The sequence below is a fragment of the Ursus americanus genome, chromosome 3 (assembly GCF_024610735.1).
Source record: "Ursus americanus isolate L20-20 chromosome 3, mUrsAme1.1.p, whole genome shotgun sequence".
Taxonomy (NCBI): Eukaryota; Metazoa; Chordata; class Mammalia; order Carnivora; family Ursidae; genus Ursus; species Ursus americanus.
The window spans coordinates 32,150,372-32,167,006 of NC_142129.1; the positions used below are offsets into that span (position 1 = coordinate 32,150,372).

At 39.2% G+C, this 16,635-nt stretch overlaps 1 protein-coding gene across 10 annotated transcripts in view; it reads right to left on the reverse strand.

Moving 5' to 3' along the window:
• ST7 (suppression of tumorigenicity 7) overlaps window positions 1-16,635 on the reverse strand; it is a 231,257-nt gene that overhangs the window by 58,199 nt on the left and 156,423 nt on the right. The window lies entirely within an intron of this gene.

Sequence of the window (16,635 nt, forward strand, 5' to 3'; positions counted from 1 at the left end):
TTACGGAGAAAAAGTAGGAAAATAACCAGAAGGCGATACAAGTTGAGAAAATGTGTAGGTAAGCGATAAAGAGTAGTAGAAAGGAAGGATGTTCAGGAGTTCCTGCATGATGGTCTCAAAAAGACAGGAGTCAAGATCATTTTCTGAAACTGAAGGAACAGGTGACAGGGAGGAAGTTTGAAGATGGGGGTGAAAGTGCAGAATAGCCATAAAGGTGAGAACTTTGTGGAAAACAAGCCAGGATTGCTAAGGCCATCGTGAGGGCTTAGCAAATTTGGGACCATGAATTCAAAGAGGCTGCAATTGGCATGCTTGTCAAGTTTTAGTTAGCAGTGCTCATCAGCCCAGGTACAGTAGCAAACAGGTCAGATGATGAGGTTGAACCTGGGAAGACTGAATTAGATTCAGGAGAAAGTCAAGCAGCAAGAAAAGTTGGCAAGAATGATTAAAGAAATGGCGTAAAGGTTCTAGACAAGAAGGGGAGCAGGAGGGGTCCACAGGGAGTTAAAAGATACAATATTGAATACTGAATATTGAAGATACAATTCCTTCACTGGAAAGCAAAGAAAGAAGAAAGGACCAAGAATCTCAAAGTAAAATCTGTCTTAGAGAAAGATAACCAGGTTCTTTATACAGCAAAATCATGTACATATATGGTATATATGCATGTGTATATATGCACTAATGTACTTGTACGTGTATATATTCTTTATTTAATCTTTTACATGGTAACTGTTTTCTGTGATAACACAATGCCCTCTAAAACAGTGATAACTCTTTTTTTTTAATGTCAGCATCTTTAAAGCAATTGTGCTGAGAGAAACAATACTCAAAAATAGGCTAACTCACAGTAAAGTAAGAAACCAGTGGATATGTTGCCTTGACTATCCACTTCTTCCTACATTAGAAACATTTGCCACATTGTCTTGTTTTTCAAAGCCAAGAATCATTTAGCATATCTCTAAAAATAAATAATTTTCTGTAGCCCCAAAGAGCATCACATTACCAGCGAAAAACACCTATCAAAATGATTATGTGTTCAATAAGCCTGTCTGAACCCCCTAGGGACAGCCTGCAGTATTTTCATTGCTGGTAAAGGAAGTGAATAAGACTATACCACACATTGTTGATGTTCTGTAACCAATAAAAGTATTTCTTGTTCTGGTTCACTTTGATTCTGGTTGACATCACCCTTTGATTTTTTTTCTTCTTTCTAATTAGAGCTTGTTAGAATTAAAGCTCCCTGTCATTCAACATTTGGCAATACAATAAAGACATTCTCTAAACTGCAACATTTAAACATTTACCATTTTTGACCAATTCTTCAGGTAAAGGTCAAACTTCAAGGACATCAGTCATATTCTGAAATTTTAAAACTGTAATTCCAAATAGTAGCATGCTGAAGCTTAAAAACTGAGAGGGGAGTCCGACTAAGATCCAGTGAGACTATGTGAGCAAACACAGGGGTCTGGGCCTGTTTCAGCAGAACTTGAAGCAGGATGCTAGCAGTTTGGGCAGGAGTGCTTTCATTGGAAGCTTGGAGAGAGTATACAGCACCCAAAAAAATAATCACCCATAAAAAGATTTTAAACATGGCAAATAGCAAATGTTAGAGAACTAATCAAAGTCACATAACAATTTGGAAATCTAGCTTTCCTTGTTTCAATATAAACAAGGAAAAGCGAATTCCCACTGCCCCACCTCACTCGAGCTATCACCTTGCCCTCCCCAGTCCCTCACAACCAGCTCTCTCTGAAACAAGCCATGCGCACTCGCATCCCTTGGCTTCCTTCTTTTCTTACTGCATAGCGGCAATCTGGCTTCCACATCACAGCTCCTCAGAATCTGCTCATCCCACATTTACAGGTGACTTAAATTGCTCCTATGGATACCCTCCAGTCCTTTCCTTGCTTGACCTCTGCAACATTTGACAGTTTGATGACTTTTTCCTTGAAACTCATGTCGTTTTTGGCTTCCTCAACACCATTCTCTTCTGGATTTCTCTATATTTAGTTCCTCACTCCCTCTCTAGATTCCTCTTTATCTCCTACTTAGGAGTAAGCAGCCTCCCTCGTTATGTCCCGTGCTCTTCTCATAGGCACTCTGATATCCAGGACTGCGCTTGTGTGCAGGGTCTCAATATCAGCACCTTTGTGAAGATGGCTCCCACGTCCTCACATCCTGCTCTGACCAGTCTCCTAAGCTAGTAAATCAATTTGTAAACTACCTCCCTGACAGTTCTACCTGATGCATCTAATACTGGTCTCATAAATTCCTCCTCCCCAAGCCAACCCTTCAAACTTGTTTTTCCCTCTTGGTATTTCCTATCAAGGGAGCCATTGATCCCTGTTACCCTCTATGCCCTACTAATTAAAATCACCTTAGAGGTCCCTAAACCCCTGAACTAATATGTACAAAATGCTAATAGCTTTCAGCAAGTTCCCAGAGAGCTCTGTTATACAAACAAACAACAAACAAGCAAATGCCTTAAGAATTTTACCATGTCCTCTTTTCTCTGATGCCAATAACTTAGTTTATAGTATATTTGGCCTAAATTGCTCAAATAGCATCTTTTCTCTGCTTGCCTCTGGATCATCTCTTTCCAATCCACCCTTCACACCACTGTCAGAATGGCTTTTCAAATATACATACCTGAGTCCATCACTCTCCTGCTTAAAAGGTAACCACTGACATGGCCCCAAGGAAATAGGCAGATGTGAATATAAATTTACAAACAAGGCTGTTTATCACAGCATTATTTGTAATAGTGAAAAACGTGGGGTGCCTGGGTGGCTCAGTCAAAGCGGCCAACTCTTGATTTCGGCTCAAGTTGTGAACTTGGGGTTGTGGGATCAAGCCCGGTGTTGGGCTTCCCCCTCAGCCTGAAGTCTGCTTAAGATTCCCACTCCCTCTCCCTCTGCCCCTCCCCCACTTGCACGCACACGCTTTCTTTCTCTCAAATAAATAAATCTTTTAAAAAGACAGTGAAAAATGCAAGCAACTTAAAATTTGACCCATTATGAGGCATTCAGGTATAAGACACAGTCATCTTTTGGGCTACTGTATGTCAACATTAATAAATTCTCAAATAATTTTTAACAACACAGCCTAGGAAATGCTGACACACAACATTACAAAAGAAAAAGCAGCATACAAACTCTGTTTTGCAAAAAGATCATGCTTTTCTTCTGTATCTATGCATAGAACCACACTTGGTTAGAAATATGGAAACATGTTTTAACATTGGTTACTTATGGTTAGTGAGCCTAAAGATGATCTGTATTTCTTCATATTTTCCATATGCTCTAGTATTTTTAGAAGGAATATATATGTATATTCTATAAATTGGGGAGGAAAAACTATTTTTAAGAATATTGGCTTCCTTGTAAAAAACTAATGAAATCTTGCCATCTGTAACAACATGGATGGATCTAGAAAGTATAATGCTAAGTGAAATAAGTCAGTCAGAGAAAGACAAATACCATACGATTTCACTCATGTGGAATTTAAGAAACAAAACAAATGAACAAAGGGAAAAAGAGACAAACTAAAAATAGACTCTTAACTATAGAGAACAAACTGATGGTTACCAGAGGAGAGGCAGGTGGGGTGATGGGTGAAATAGGTGATGGGGATTAAGAGTACACTCAACATGATGTGCATGGAGTAATGTACAGCATTGTTGAATCATTGTATTGTACACTTGAAACTAATATAACATTGTATTTTAACTATACTGGAATTAAATTTTTAAAAATAATAAAGTAGATAAGGAAATGCAAAAAAAAGAATACTGACTTTTAGTATCAAAAAAATTAGTACTCCCCCTTTTAAAATGAGCAGAGAATATGAATAGAAATTTTCCACAGAAGACATACAGATGGCCAGCAGGCACATGAAAAGATGCTCAACATCACTCATCATCAGGGAAATGCAAATCAAAGCCACCATGAGATATCACCTCACACCTGTCAAATTGGCTATTATCAAAAAGATTTAAAAAACAACATGTTTCGGTGAGGATGTGGAAAAAAGGGAACTCTTATGTACTATTGGTGGGAATGTAAATTAGTGTAGTCACTACAGAAAACAGTATGGGAAAAAAACTAAAAATAGAACTATCATATGATCCAGCAATTCTGCTTCTGGGTATTTAACTGAAGAAGGTGAAAATACCAACCCAAAGAGATATATGCACCCTTATGTTCATTGCAGCATCGTTTACAATATCCAGATATGGAAGCAACTCAGTGTCCATCAATAGATGAATGGATAAAGATGATATTACTCAGCTATAAAAAGAATGAAATCTTACCATTTGCAACAACATGGATGGACTTAGAGAATATTATGCTAAGTGAAATAAGTAAGTCAGAGAAAGACAAATACTCTATGATCTCATTTATATGTGGCATCTAAAAAACAAAATGAATGAAAAAAACAAAACAGAAACAGACTCATAGATACAAGAAACAAACTGTTGGCTATCAGAGTGGGGAAGGGTTGGGGGGTGGGAGAAAAAGGTGAAAGGGATTAAGAGGTACAAACTTCCAGTTATAAAATAAATAAGTCATGGGGATGTAATGTACAGCATAGATAGAGTCAATAATATTGTAATAACTTCCTAAAATGACAGCAGGTAACAACTTATCGTGGGGATCATTTCATTCAGGATAAAAATATTGAATCACTATAATATACACCTGAGACTAATAGGATATTATGTGTCATTTATACTTCAACCAAAAAATATATTGGAGGGGTGCCTGGGTGGCTCAGTCGGTTAGGCATCCAACTCTTGATTTTGGCTCAGGTCATGATCTCAGGGTCCTGAGACTGAGCCCCACATTGAGCTCCATGCTGGGCATGAAGTCTGCTTAAGACTCTCTCTTTCCCTTTGCCTCTTTCTCTGCTTGTGCTTGCTCACTCTTTCTCTGTCTCTCAAAAAGAAAAACATTATATATATACTGGAAAAAATATATATTGGCTTCTCATCAAATTCAGAATATAAAATCCTTAGCATGGCAAACACAGCCCCTCGTGACAGTCTCAGTCCACTATACCAGCCTCATTCCTAGCTACTTCCCTACACACACACCATGTTCCCACCATAAAACAGCTTTTAGTTCCTTAAATAGGTCACATTCTTTCACGTTTCTATCTCCATGCTCCCCATCCCTGCAGTGCTCTCCTTTCCGCCTCCTTGATCAATCTGGACAGCCCCTCAACTTCCAGGAACCTTATCTGCGCTTTGACTCCTTGCTTTTATCTGCCACGTTAAGCACTCCTGCCCCCAAATCCCAGAGTCATTGTCACAATGGTCTACTGGTCCATCTTCCCCATGAGCTCGGGAAGAGTGTGAAAATAGGAATTCTGGCTTATCACCAGATTCTTGGTCACTGACTGATCCAACATAAATGCTCAATATATATTTCATGAATGGAATGCTTTCTAAAGGCTTTTAAAAGTTATCTCTACCTTTGGGGTACATATTATCTGCAAAAGGCCTAATTTAGGCCCTTGGGTTACATATCCCTGAACATGTTCCTCCACCTTTAAAATCTTCCAATGACTTTATCTACACCTTGGAAAAGGTGTAGGTAGAACTCATGTTATGATTCAATGTAACGAAGAATTATTTTATACTTAGAGCTGTCTGAAAATGGAATAGATGGTCTAGAGAAGCCTTCATCACTGGAACTACTCATATAGACAAAGGCCAGTCAATGGACAGAAATGCTCAAAAAAAGACCCAAGACCCTTCAAATCCTATAATTCCAAGGAAAAATTCTCCAGTTCCTAAGCATGATTTTCAGACCCTCCGCAGCTCAGTGCCAATGCATCTTGCCTCTCCGGTCTTCTACAGGATTAAACTCTAACCTTGTCAGATCAGAACACTGTACACCATTCTCAGAATTCTTTCTACAGTTACTCGCCACTGTGTTTTTGCTCAAACTGTTCTCACCACCTGGAATACCTTTTCCTATCATTTACAAGACAGCCTGTCAAAATCACCCCACCCTCCAAAGCCCAGATCCAATGTCACCTCCTAAAGTCACAGCATCATAGAAAGTGAGAGCCAGAAGGCCCGTGGAGATCATCCAATCACCCTCCTCAGCTTACAGATGAGCTCCCTCCCACCCCCACCCTACCAAAACACAATGAAGGCTGCAAATTTCAGTGATTCAGCCAAAGTTAGTGCTGGGACTATGATTCAAACCCAGTCATCAGTACCGATTCCAAATTTCAACACATCAGAACCCCAGTCTCTGGCCTGCCAAGTCCAGAAGAATGAAACCATTTTGCTTATGCTTCTCTGCTACAATTACCTACCTGCTTTGTTCTGTGTTTACACGAATATAAGACAGCTGTATTACAGAGGAAAGAGCCCCAAACATAGAGTTATTCCTGAGCTTAAAACTCACTCCTACCACTTACTTCCCATGTGACATTGCACAAACTACTTAACCTCTCTGAGCCGTGGATGCCTCGTCTCCTGGGTCCCAGCTCATATGGCATTCTCTCAGACTCTCTCTATTTAATGTCAGCATCCCACTCATATCCCTGTTTCCCACTGTTTTTATCACACTCTAAAATCATCTTATTTATCAATTTATGTGGCTGAATATTATATCACTTAAAAAGAAAACAAAAAAAGTAAACAGATTGATAACAGGTAATACTATTATTACAGGGGCCAGAAAAATTTTCTGTAAAAAGCCAAAGAGTTTATGTCTTGGACTTTGTGAGCCATATGTCTCTCTTGCAACTGCTTAACTCTGACATTGTAGCATGAAGACAGCAGTACAGGCAGAAGACCAGATCTAGACTTCAGGCTCCAGTTAGTGAACTTCTGGTTAACAGGAATACATTTAAAAAAATAAAAGTTCTTCATAAGAAGAGTTTCATGGTGATACTACATTTGGAAAACATAACATCTCTTACATACAGCTGATTTGGCAGAGTGTAATAAAATAAAAACTTAACAAGGCCAACTCTACAACTCAATACTTCTGTTTCCAGCTCTGTTCCCTAAAAACCATTCACGCAAGTTTCTGAGCAGTTGCATTCTGTGATATTCACACAGGACAGGGAGCACTGTCCTAAACAGTGGAATGGATAGATCAAGTGAGGTATATGCATATGACGAAATGCTGTTCAGCAGGCAAAAGGAATGAATTCAGCCTAATATATCTCAATGTAGAAAAACATGAAACAATTTTAAGTGGAGAAATACTCTGTAGAATATAGCATATAATTTAATATTTAAATGCACACAATTCTACATATCATTTATGGGTGCACATTATGGAAATGTATGGAGAGCAAACTGAAAAAACAAAGTTGCTGGTGCCTTAGGGGAGGCAAACTGTGAGTGGTGGTCACATGGGGGCTATAGTTTTACATTGTTTTATTTCTTTTCAGAAAAGAAGGTGAACAAAGATGACAGAATGTTTAATTAATTACTATTTATTATTACTTACAATTAATTCTGGGCAGTGATGCTCTTTTTTATTATTCTCTCGCTGTGTGTGTGTGTGTGTGTGTGTGTGTATAGATCTTAAAGTTGCTTCCTCAAACATAGGAAGTTCATTAGCTGTCCCTTTCACATGTAATTCCTCAAGTCATGAACAGTTCAATTTTCCTCAGTTAGACTTTGTTTTCTATCTTCTAATTGCCTTTTGAAGCACAACCACTTCTTCCCCTAGGGGGTTGACTCTGCAGTTCCTTAAAGCATTGATAGCATTTAAGAGAAAGTCAGTGTCTGACTAAACCACATTTAGAGAATTTCCTCAAAAAATAATGTGATCTAATAGATTTTAATATGCTGCACTTGAATCCTATAATGATATCAAGATAATAATCCAATCTCAGATGAACCACAGTTTAGAGTCCCATTTCTTAATTCTCAGCCACCTGAATTCCAAAGCAGGTCCATGGACAGATGTGGTGTGAAGAATATCACTTCACGTTGAGGGATACTTCAGAGTTAAACTGACTGTAAGGCAAGTTACTTCCCTCTCTACCCATAGCGTTGGGGCTGGGGCGGGGGGTAGACTTAGAGAAGACTACCTTCTAAGAAAATTCTTCTGTCATAAAATTTCCTCTTGCTTCTTCTCCAGAACCACAAAAGTTCCCATGGCACATTGTTTTCAAAATAAAAAGAGAAGGCATTGGACACAGCGCTGGGGCTGCTGGGAAGGGTTCATCGTGGGAGAGGTGGCACATCACAGAAGTCAGGAGCACCACCACCTTTGGAATCAGATAGGCTGGGGTTCCCATCCAAGGACAGTGGAGTTTCTTAGCACCAAGTGAGCTGATTTTTCTCATCTGCAAGACCAGGATAACACCTAGCTTACAGCAGCACACAAGGACACAATATGGGAGCTTGACAAATGGGAGCCGTTATCCTCATGTAATGTCTACCCAGGTATGCTGCATTGTCAAATTGCTATTTGTTTTGCTGTGAGCGACTAGTTTTGTTTGTGGTTTTAGTTGCGTGAAATAACATATCCCAATTTATTTCTTTATTTTAAAATACTGTACAAAAAATGGCTTGGTGGTGTAATTAGCCTTTCTATTAAGAAACTTGAATGAAGGCATATGATAAATATAAAGGCCTGTTTTCTATAAGCTAAGTCATTCTAAATAAATCTTTAAACTCACTCACTATCTAGCATAGTTCTGTTTATTTATTGCCAGCTATCTTCTCCATGCTGGTAATTGCTTTCTCCTGGCAGTCAGAAATTTATATGCCCTGCTTTGCCCAAATATTACAGTTCACGTACAATGAAAACACTAACTCTCCTATGATTCTTCTAATACCTAAGGGGAAGACCATGGGATGGGCCAAGGATAGAATTTCAGTTTCAATTTTACATCATCTGGCTATTGTCAGTTCAAGTTTATTTCAATGGAAGAATCTGAGGCACTTCTGAGGTTAACGTTTATGAGCTCAAATAGAAAAAAAAAAAAAAAAGGAAAGTTAATTCACTGGATTTGAAATACTCTATGGACATAATTTAGAACTACAGTCTGTATGCTTTTTCTCAGCTGACTTACAGGATGAAAACAACAGTTTAAACCTTTCAAGTTTGATTTGTATCTATTTAAACATTTTATTAGTTTAGCTATCCATGCATTGTTCTAGGAGTGAGAAAAGCAATGTGAAAATTCTTACATATTTTAAGGCAGAGGTAATTAAAAGAGATCCTCAACCAGATTACTAAGGTCAATGCAAGCTTGACTTAATTAAAGTTTATAGAATTTGGCCTGTATTACATTCAAACAGCAGATACTATTTTGCTATATTTGCAAGTTTGACATTATTTAATTAGTTTCAAATAAAGGCATAAACAGAAAATAGAAAAGACACTCTGTATTGCATAGCTATTATTTTGTCAGTGATTTTTACTGATACTCAGGGCCATGAAAGGAAAGAAGGAATTGTTTACCAGAGTCCTGAGAGACCCTTGAGAGTTCCATTTACACAGACCACTACAAAACGCACTCATGAGAGGCTTAGACCAATATGGATAAGAAAATGTCATTTTCAGAGCTACTCTAAAGGAAAATACTAGGCTGCATCTATGGAAAAGTGACATGATCAATACACGACCTGCATGGACAACGACATCACCAGTTAACTAGTTCTTCGTGGAACTGAGCACATGATGTAAATCTATGCATCACCAATAACTGAGGAGCGAAATAACAGTCATAGGCATGATGCAAGTCGTCCGATGGCAGCTCTGTAATGACTCGGAGGGCTGGAAGGTTACCTAAATACTCATCTACTTTTCTCATCAAAATTACACTCCATTCATTCCTAGAAGAGAAATCTTCCTTAAATTTTCCAGTGAACAAGACAAGCTTTGCATTTATATGGATCCTAACAAAAATATTTTCAGTATAAAACACCCTCTTCCATCTGATCCTCAATCAGGTAAGGATAAAGCAAGCATAACCCTGGTCAGAATTTGGACTCTTCTTCAAGAAGATTCTCTTCTTCAACCTCTACCCTCTTCAGTGGCAATTCTTTACCTCACTTCAAGACATCTAAGGACCTACCTTTCCAAAAGCAAGGGTCTGACAGCACCATTGTATTATCTATGTTATCATGTGTGTGTAAAATTTCTGCAAGGGTGGAGCTGGAGACAAGGGCAGGGAAGAAGTCAGCCTCATCCTGTTTTGGGAGAAAGAATGATTTGTACCCTCCTCAAAACTGACAGGTAGCAGTTTGAATAAAACATTTTCTTTATCATCTTAAACAGATTCAAATAGGGCTGTACCCTGGCCTGGAGATCATGAACAAATCTGAACAATTTAACGCATATTTCAAATGGCTTGGAAGCAGGCCCAGTAACGGAAAACAGGATGATAAGCATCCTTCCCTCTGTGATGACATGGCATTGCTCTCCTGTTCCAGGAGTGGCCTCAACGAGCAACTGAACATACTGGCCAACAATTATTGTCAGAAAGGACTTTTTATGCCAAAACCACAATAACTGTGTTTGGCACACACCCTTCCACATTCACATGGGTAATGGTAAATAACCCTATTCAGGAGATTAACTCATTTGGTTATCTGGGGCACAGTTAACAAATACTCACCCTGGCAGGCATCGCACAGCAGGGTCATGCTGGAAGTTAAGTATTATGCAAGATTCTTTTATAGCAACAGGCAGAAGGTCAATACCTCAACCTTTGACATGAATCCCTATACTGCTCTGTCATCACTCTGCCTTCTGGTGTTGCCTTTCCTCCCCAAGTCTTTCCAGTCTATCCTGTTGGAACCTGAGTCCATGATAATACAAATTCCCGGACACATCCATGAACCATTTATGCAACATGAATCTGAGCTCATGCTTCTCTTGAAGCTGTTAATTTCCCCCACCAAACTTGTATTTACCAGGAAGGACATAAGGCTGACTTCTCCTAGTTCCCCAAAGCAGCTCTAGACCATAACTGCTCTGCCCTGCCCTTGGGTAGGAGTTCCTGCTCTTTTGAGGCTCAGGCCAAAATGCTCCAGCACTTGCCACCATCCTTCGGTCATGCTTTCTACCATGTAACAGACCCTCATACACTAAAGATTTGGTCACCTGGCTGCATATTCTTACTTTTTTTCCCTAAAAATTTATTTATTCATTTGAGAGAGAGAGAGAGAGAGCGAGCATGGGGAGGAGCAGAGGGGAAGGGAAAGAGAAAGAATCTAATGCAGACTCCCTACTGACTGTGGAGCCCAATGCAGGGTTCGATCTCATGACCCTGAGATCATGACCTGAACCGAAACCAGATGCTTAACTGACTGAGCCATCAGGCATCCCTGCATATTCTTACTTTTAACAGTCCATGTAAAAGCTCCATCTACTATGCTAGACTCTCAACTGTTTTACTGTCTCAGAGCAAAAGATTATCCCTCCACTGCATTAGGTAACCCAAGATCATAGCCAAACTCCAAACCTTGACATCTAGACATACATGTCCCATATAAAATATGCAACTCTGATCATAATGCACTGATCGCCAGTTATCTTACATCACTGCTCACACTAAACTTCCTCTTTAATTTTACTAAGACCACTAGTGCCTTATCTTATTCACTGTCTGTCTTTCTTTCTCAGGGCACTCCTATTATTCTGAAATGTTTCTCTTCTTTTAGTTTCCATGATATCACACTCTCCTGGTTTTCCTCCTCCCTTCCCAGATGCTCCATTGGATGTTTCTCCTCTACCTCACCTGTCAATGTTAAAGACCACCAGGGCTCACTTCTTAACCTTTTTTCTGCTCTATCTACATCTCTACATACGTGATCTCACTCAATACCACAGCCTGAAATCTGATATCTATCTATCTCTATAGATCGATCAATCGATTTATCTATCTATATATGTTGAGAACTCTCAAACTCCTTACCCTTGAGTTCTAGACACATATTTCAATTCTATTGAAAGAGTTAGCTCCAACAGACACATTACCTTATAATCAGGAGACAATGCAACGCTATCTATTTTATAGCCTTTACATTCCACTGATCTTGCTTTAGCCAAATTACCAACCACCTCTTTGGAGTAAAATGTAACGAATATTTTCTCCATGATAAATATTCACTGAATGTGTATTATGCAACAAGTACTATGCTAAAAATTGTTCTGATCTCATACTCATTTTCCTTTATGGTTTTCATAATAGAATATTCTCTTAGATTTTCTATCTACTTCACTGGTCACTTCTTTTCCAGTCTCCTTTGATCAACCTATTCTGCACTTTCCTCCAATCCTTTTTTTTTTTCCTTTAAACTTTATTCACTCTTCCTTAGATGACCTCATCTTCATTCATGGTTTTAATCACCTTCCATGCTGATCATTCCCAGAACTTCCTCCAGCCCAGGTCTCTCTCCTGAGCTCAAGGTCTGTATATCCCACCACCTATTAGATATTTCTATTTCAGTGACTTGCAGGTACTGCAAAAGTAGCATATCTAAATTCCTCCTGTCCTGGGGCGCCTGGGTGGCTCAGTCGTTAAATTCCTCCTGTCCTCCCTACCTCCCCCAAACCGGGTACTTCTACTACAATCTCACTCCCCATGATGGTACCATTGGTTCTCCAGTTTTCCAAGCTAGAAATTCAAAAGTCATCCATGATTTTTCCTGCATGCTCTCTCCCTCACACTAAAACCAATGCCCTGAAAGTAAAAACAAAAACAGAAGAAATTTATCCAATAAATCTCCAATTTCTTTCAACTCTACCTCTTAAATCTCTCAAACTGGACTCTACCATGACCCATTAAATTAAACCCAGAGAGTATTTGGATGTGAGTGTTTCTATTACTGAAGAATAGAAGGCACAGTTGAAAAAAGAAATAATACCAGGCAAGAGTAACATTTCTATGTTTGTGAAAGAGACATATGCTCAGATGGAACAGCATAAAATGAACTCTTAATCTTTAGAGAAAGGTCTAAATAAATTTCCCTTTTTGAAATCAGGGATGTATGAGAACACCAGACAGAGTGATTTAACACATCAACTCCAAGTCCACATAAGAAGCCTTTAGGCATTGCACGTCACTGTAGTAAAAGAACTCCAGCAAAGTACTTACACATTGACATGAAAAACTAAACAAATATGTCTACCTCCTCTCCCTCCCACAAACCTATTAAAATGATAGGGAAGTGGTACAAAAGGAGACAAATCTATACTTGCGATGAAAATAAGAAAAGGGATAGGAGGAATGGCTGGCAGAGCCACTGAGTGAGAAATTTTAACAAATTTCCCTAAGACAAACTACAAATGAGATTGATTAAACCACAGCAGAGAAAGGTGAGGAAGCTGCAGCTCTTCTTCCGAGAGGCTCCACATTTGGGATTGGCAGAGACAGAGAGCAAGAGTGGGTTCTCAGGCAGTAACCGTACGTACCTGAACACCTAGCCATAGAACAGCTGGGCTGAGAAGCTCTTCTCATACTTACCCGAGAGATCATCCTGCCTAATCTATAATCAGATAAGCATTTGCTAAAGAAACTTAAGATTTGTTCAGGATAGAAAAGAGCTTTTAATGAGGTTGTGGATTCTCAGTCAAGCGCTCTTACTTTTCCATTTGGTGGATTGTGGGGTGGCAAGTACTGTCTATTCCCCACCCAAGCATCTATCCATTCACCTACTCATTCAACAAAATTAAATGAGAATCTATCATATACCAGGGAACAAAATAAAGTTCCTGCATGCTCCTTGTGAAGTTTACTTTCTGGTGGAGGTAGGCAATGTATATAATAAACAGGTAAACAAATAAATAAATGATATTTCAAAAGTGGAAGGGCAATAAAAAATAAGTGATAAGATTGAGAATGACAGTGTGTGTGTCTGTGTGTGTCTGTGTGTGCATGTGTGTGTGTGAGAGAGAGAGGCAATATGCCTCCCACAGTGTTCCTACAGCTGGGTATCACTGAAAGCTCTTCTAAGGTGATATTCTAGCTGAACTTAAATGACAAGTAGGGCCCAGCCCAGTGAGGATCTGGAGTAGTGTATTCCAGGCAAAGAGAAGTGTCCGTGAAAAGTCCCTAAGGAAGGAACAAGGAAACTCAACATACTCAAAAAGAACCCAATGTGGCTACAGCCTAGTGAGTGAGGAAAAACAGTGGCATAAGCTGAGCATGGAAGAGTAAGCAGGGAGCAGATTATATAGGACCTTACAGGCCTTGCAGATTATATAGGACCTTACAGGCCATGGAAAATCACTGAAGGCTTTTAAGTAGGAAAGCAACAAGTTCTAATCTGGGTTTTAAAACACATCTCAACACTTTCTGAGAAGCGATTCTACAACGGCAACAGCAGAAGCCTGGAGATCAACTGCATAGTTCAGATGAGAGATAACAGTGACCTGAAGGAGGATCGAAGCAGTGCAGTTGTACAACTGTGTACACATTTTGGCAGAAAAACCCACAAGACTTGGGCATATTAACTGAATGTGAAAGGTGAAGCAAAGAGAGGAGTCTAGGGAATTTGGAAACTTTTTTTACTCTACCTAAGCAGTAAAAATTTTACCGGTGGGAGAGTATTAGCAAGGTGCCCTACTAGAGACTAAGTTTATATTTAAAGGGCTCAATGAGACTCAGGTCTCAGAAGGCACCGTTGTGCACCAACGGCCTCTTGAGTCAAAAAGGTAGTGTCCCCTGGCCCATGGAGACGGGCAAGGCTGTCACAGTATACGCGCTTAATAAGTAGGACAGACAACTGTCCAGGAAGGAGATACATTTAATACTTTTGCATCGATTATTAAAAAGGGAAACTCAGGAGACCCAGTTCATTGGCTTCTCTGCTCACCACATGCATTGCTGGCTTTGCTGCCTCTAATGGTTTCTGTTCCTGCTGGGCCAGGTCAGCCAGTATGTCTGTTTCTTGTGATCGTCCCTCTGTTCACCCTAGAAGTTAACAGCTTCACTGGCTCCTGGTCAGAGAGGTAGCCCAGCCAAACCAACACTCGCTTATCAGTCCTTCCCATACATCTCACAGAAGAAAAGAGCTGCTTCTAAATTTCCCTGGTTGCTGTGTTGAGTCTAGAGTGGGGACAATCATAGGCTAAGTTAAGTGTATCATTAGGGAGAAGATAGAGATATCTTCTTAATAATTGATCAAGAAACATAAATATAAGTACAGATCTTAGTAAGTAGGGACCACAAAAAGAATGAAATAAAAATTTTAAATGTTTAAACAGCAGATCCATTCAGTGGAAGAGAAGAAAGGAAGAGAGAAAGTATGACAGATACAAAACATGAAAAACAGCAAAAATAACTCTAAACAAAATAATAATGACAATAAACACAAATGGGAAAAACATACCAACCAAAGGTACAAAACTCTACAATAAAGACAGTATTTGGCAAAAAGTTTACAGATCCAAATGGTCCATCAAAAAGTCATGGAAAACTTGATTATAAAATTTGGAACTGGGGTGCCTGGGTGGCTCAGTCGGTTAAGCATCTTGCCTTCAGCTCAGGTCATGATTCCAGGGTCCTGGGAGAGAAACCCGCATCAGACTCCCTGCTCAGCAGGGAGTCTGCTTCTCCTTCTCCCTTTGCAGCTCCCGCTGCTTGTGCTCTCTTGCTCTCTCTCTCTAATAAATAAATAAAAGTTTTAAAATAAATAAATAAATTTGAAATAATATATAACATATATAGTGCTTAAAACAGCCTAGTATCGAGATATAAGGGCATAGTCATGTATTACTGATGAGAAGTTAAACAGTCATAGGCAGCCATTCTGAAGAATGCACTGGCAGGGCATTATCAGTATCAAATATGTATACGCTGTAACATCCAGCAATCCCACTCTTGAGTATACACCCTACTGAAAGCTTCCCACATGTCTCTATGGATGTTCACTGCAGTACTGTTGGGATAATGGAAGGTTGGAGGCAACCTGGGGGAAAAGTTAGGTAAAATAGATTAAGAGCATAATATAGAATATGATGCAGCAGTTAGAAACTACAAACTATATACAAGAGGTACATAGAGCAAAAATGGATAGACCTGAAAAATAGTATTCAGTGAAAATGGTAAGAAACAGGAATCTACAGACATGTAAATTACACATACACATGCCACTGTATTATATATTTTACAAGATTGTTATGGTCAAGGTTTCTCTGCAATTAATTAAGTTTTATCTTGCGGGCATTCTAAAAATGAATGGCACTATAATGGGAGTTCCTCACCAACTATATTTTAGAAGGGATTCCATCAAACCCAGATGTCCCATTACTTTGTCTTTTTAATGGTTTCCTCACCTCAACAAAGCAAAAATTTGCTATGGTCCACAAAAAGATCAAGAAGCAATTATTTAAGATAAAAATGAGTATGTGTTCTCTCAAATATAACATGTTCAAAACTAACCTTCCTAAGCTTCCTCTCCACTCCCCCAAAACCGTTCTATCTGCAGACTTCCACATCTTAATTGATAGAAACTATTCTCCTTCCAAGACAAAATCCTTAGGACCATCCTTCACTTTTTCTCATACTGCATATTAATCAATTAACAAATACTGTTGGCCATACATTCAAGATATATCTAGAAACTGACCACTTCTCACCACCTGCTCTGCTACTGCTCTGGCCTGAATTACCACTGTCTCTCCCCAAGAT